The sequence below is a fragment of the Solanum dulcamara genome, chromosome 3 (genome assembly GCF_947179165.1).
Source record: "Solanum dulcamara chromosome 3, daSolDulc1.2, whole genome shotgun sequence".
Lineage (NCBI taxonomy): Eukaryota > Viridiplantae > Streptophyta > Magnoliopsida > Solanales > Solanaceae > Solanum > Solanum dulcamara.
This window is the reverse complement of record NC_077239.1, coordinates 40,036,735-40,041,336: the sequence shown is the minus strand read 5'-3', so window position 1 is coordinate 40,041,336 and position 4,602 is coordinate 40,036,735. Positions and strand designations below refer to the sequence as shown.

Sequence of the window (4,602 nt, the reverse complement as noted above, 5' to 3'; positions counted from 1 at the left end):
TATAAGATGATTCGAGGCAGAACTACTTAGATATAATTATTATTAAGGACAAAAGCCCCAGTGGAAACCTAACCTCGACTAAAGGAGGTAAGACACTATTATAGTGATGCTAAGGCATTTCTGGACTGCTTTAAGTACCTATACGCAGTGGTGTAAGAATTACAATATAATGTATGGTGATAAAACTGGAAAGAAGATCCGAGTAAAAGCGCAGGATAGCATACCTAAAGTGTTATAAGTTGGATTAAGAGGAGTTGTATGATAGCTTAAACGAAAAGAAGCATCAAAAGCTTGATAGCCTATCACAGGGAATGGGAACCCCGACTCGGAAGTGGAAAGTAGTTAACAGGGATTATAGTACAAGATGACCTCGCATTCTAAGGAACTATGAGTTCATATGGGCTATGGTAGATGGGCTGACTGGATCAACCCATTCCCCTCCAGTTAGGAAGGCATATTCAGCTGAGGGTTATGCGAGATGACATAGCAAGGAAACAATAAGATTTCACGGAGTTCCCATATCTATCATCTCAGACAAGGAAGTTCAATTTACAGCTAACCGCGGGAAATCATTCCGGAAAGGATTAAGGATCACAGATGAATCTTAGTAGGATATTTCGCCCTTTGATTAAGAGATAAGCCCAGATAGGATCCAACGAGTTATTGAAAATGAAATATCCATATGGATTCCCTACGTTTACAGGTATTCTAAACTCCTAAATAAATGATGTCGGCGGGTAAAAGGCCTATGGATGACAACTGGTATAGAGAATTCCCAAAGTCCGAGTAAGACCTCATAAGATTAATTAACATTTGAGGATGAATTTTCTAAAGGGGGAAAGGATGTTACACCTCCCACTCTCGGGCTTGGAATGTCTCTTAATGTTCTTTAGACATTATCATGTGAGCCGGATAATCTACAACACTAACAAACGACTCCAAGAAAACTAGAATGTGATACCCTATAGTAGAGAAGGTTGGAAATAGAGTCATAAGAATTTGGAAGGAATTGGAGGCCAAGTAATGAGTCGTAGGACTCGATTTACCTACGTAAGCTACGAACTTAGAAGTCCTACATACTTGAGCTACTTAAGGACATATCAAGCTTACGTAGCACGGATTACATAGTCTCTTAAAATGGGACAAGATTATGAACCCACGAGGAAGAGGAAAAGACAACATGTGGCAGCCAATAGCGGAGCGACACCTGCTTTTGGGAGGTGGGCACCACTGCAATGTGGCATCCCCTCTTTCATAGCATGGATCCGTGGCCCAATAGGGAGATGAACAAGTGTCACCCTATGGGGATGACACCTGTAACTTACTAAGACAGCATATACATGTATGTATTATGACTATTAACTTGTTCATTATCCAAAAAAATCAGCCAAGAACTTAGAAAAACTCTTAGAGAGGAAAAAGGAGACCTACGACAACTAAGGAAGAAAAAGGGTAAGTCCTCCAATTTTTCCCCGTGAATTAATTATCTACGGTGTTCCTCAACCACATGGAGATGTATATATGTATCTTAAGATGTCTACAGAATCATATCTTCAGCGTGACACTCGAAAAAAGCAAGAGAGAGTTGAAGGAAAAACATGAAGAAGAAATAAGGAGGGCTACGGGTTTGAGCAAGAAAAGAGGTAAGGCCTGATTTTTTTCTGTGAATTAATTATTTACGGTATCCCACGGTTGTATAACGATGTTTAATAGATTAACATCATAATTTGGGGCAGCGAAGAAGTGTCAAAAACAGTCCACTCCGTTTCAGCACGGCAAGAGATTTTCGAAGCAAGTTTTGACGCGTTTTGGCCAATTATGGGTAAGGTAAGGTTTATACTTTAAATTTGGACTTTATGGGGTTGTTATGGTGTTTATTATGTACCTTTTATACTTCTATAAGTATGAAACAATCGTGGGGATGCTCAGCGAAAGAAACAATCTAAATTGAAGTCGTCGTAGTTAAATTGTAGTTGAAGTGAGGTGTGGTGTGTTTGGAGGCTGATGCTGGTTGTGTGGTGTCTGTTGGAGGGTCTAAATGTGTTCTAAAATAGGTTTGGGAGATGATAGTTTCATCCACATGATTCCACGCTTCGTACGATTAAAGGTTTCATAAAATAGAAACTAGAAACCCTATTTTGGATATCGTAATTTCTAGCGAGTTGTTCGGAGGTTGTAATGTATAATGTTGCAAAGTTTTCTATATATATGATCTGCTGGTTATGTTGTTGGTTGGCTGTATATATTAGGGACATGATTGGGAATTCGGATAGGGCACATTATAGGAGAGGTGTTGTCCAATTTTTGTTAATGCCTTAACTAGTTAAGGAACTAGTCGAGAAGGCGAGCAGGGGAATGGGGTTTATGAATACTCTTAAGTAATGTAAGATGCTGGAAGGTATAAAGAGGTTGATGTTCGTATTTATTTCATGTTACCTAGGTTCACGGGACGACAGGGCGATCGGGACAAAGACTAACCTATAACTGGTATGTAGAGCTATTCTTCTTTTCTTTTGGCATGTCTTAGGTATAAGTTATGAATGATTTGTATACGAAATGTGGGGATAATTACACTCGTGAAACTCCAAGTGTAATTCATAAACTGTATTCACGTTGTAATGTTAAGACTTCGGTAATAGTTGAGTTATTGCCTTTCCAGGCTACTAGATCATGAACGATAGTATATGTAAAGCCTGTTTGTTCTTCCTTTTTGAAGGTCTTAAGTTTAAAAGTAATAGCATATGATATGAGGTGGAGTTAGTTCCAGTTATAAGCTCCAGGTATAACTTTTGACTTTTATTTACTACTTGGTATTAGAATTCTTAAAATAGTTGAACTACCCTCGAGTCTCCTATCTACTGAATAATACTTGAATGTGTCAGCCCTATTCCTAAAGTCTCTGCGACAATAAATGTATCTACTTCCATAAGCTATTTAACCTTGTCTCGATACACGTCTACTATTCTTGAAACTCTAGTTGATATGCTCTGTAACGATGTTTAGAAGACACTTAAGACAATTACTACTGATCTTCAGGTGACGATTCACTTGACTGTTTCATTGAGTGTCAAATGATGACTTAGTTGCATATAGTTTCTCACTACTTTACTCGAGTACCCTGTAACCCATCTTCCTCCGAGTCCTATAAGAGGGCTAGGAAAGCGGTCGTGCCTAGTTTTACTATTTATTCACCGAGTTCCGGGCCGACTATATATATATATGTATGAAGTATAGTGGAACTAAAGGTCTACGCTGATACTGGTCGCAAGATAACAGAGGAAAGGACAAGGTAAAACATAAAGACTCGCGAGACAACGCTGAGGTAAATCTGGAGATAAGTCGAGACAACGCGAGACACGAAGACTTCCAAGGTAGGTCACCCATCCCAATATTACTTTCTCCCCAGCACGCTTAACTTTGAAATTCTGATGGAACTAAATGCGTTAGTGCTGGTATGATCACGCGAGATGGAAGAATCAGAACTAACGGCGGAGAAACGACATGAGATTATGTTCTTGGAGTACTATATATTACGTTGAGGGTATTGTAAAAAGGATTTAAGAAAGATAAGAAGGATTAGCTAACTGCTAATTGATGACACTCTCAAATGCCATAACTCTTCAACATAGTACCAGTTAATGAGAGGAAAACCACAGAAGGACTATATGGGCCAATGGGCGAGGGAATTTCGACACCACTTGGCAGCAAACTCTGAGGGCGAAAAAGCAAAACCCAAAAGGTAAGGGTCCCAGCCTATGTAATTTATGGATGATAGGAAGTAATACCCAAGGTCAAAAATTCCACAATATGACCAGGACTACAAGACTCACTTCGCACTCCAGCGCCAGATGACTCTGGAGGGAATGTTACTTGTGGTTTAACGATATTAGCCCCTGCTTCTTCGATAAAAGGCTACCTACTCTGCTGAGAATGTGTAAAATTGTAGGGTAAATGAGTGGTAGGACCTTACGGAGTCCCCACAGCTATTATCCCAGGCGAATGAGTCCAAGTTGCAATTAACTAACAAGAGATGCAAAGATAGGTTAAGCCAAACTACCGAGATGGAATTAGTACTATGGTTGAAGTAAGACATGGCCACGATTGGACCAAAGATCTACCCCAATATTGAGTGTAGTATAAGGGAGAAAAAGGGAAGGTAAAACATGAAAACTAATGAGATAGCGCTAGGATATTTCTTGTAGCCTCTCATATTCTTGTAAAGGTAATGAATGACACAAGATAATGTGTCTAGAGGATTACAAGTGGGGGTAAGGGAAATTGTGAAAGGGTCTAAGTGAAACTGGCAGAACTAGCTAGTTACTATAGGATGGCGAGCTTCTATGCCAATATTCCTTCGGAATTATATCAGATCATGTTAGACTAAGCACAGAATGACTATGAGAGCCATTATATGAGGGGGACTGCAGCATTATTTGGTAGACAACCCTAAAGATTGGAAAAAAGAGGGGAAGAAGGACCTAAAAGATCGAATGCCAGTTAAAGTTCTGAAAAGAGTCGAGAAGGACTATATGAGGCTAACGGTTCCCAAATTATCAACGTCATTAGGAACCTATTTTATACTCTGTAAGAGTAGGGTGCTAT

General features: G+C 39.5%; 1 pseudogene; it reads right to left on the bottom strand.

Annotated features, from left to right (window-relative positions):
• Positions 1–3,346: 3,346 nt before the first annotated feature.
• Positions 3,347–3,466, bottom strand: LOC129883891 (5S ribosomal RNA; annotated as a pseudogene).
• Between the last annotated feature and the right edge of the window lie 1,136 nt (positions 3,467–4,602).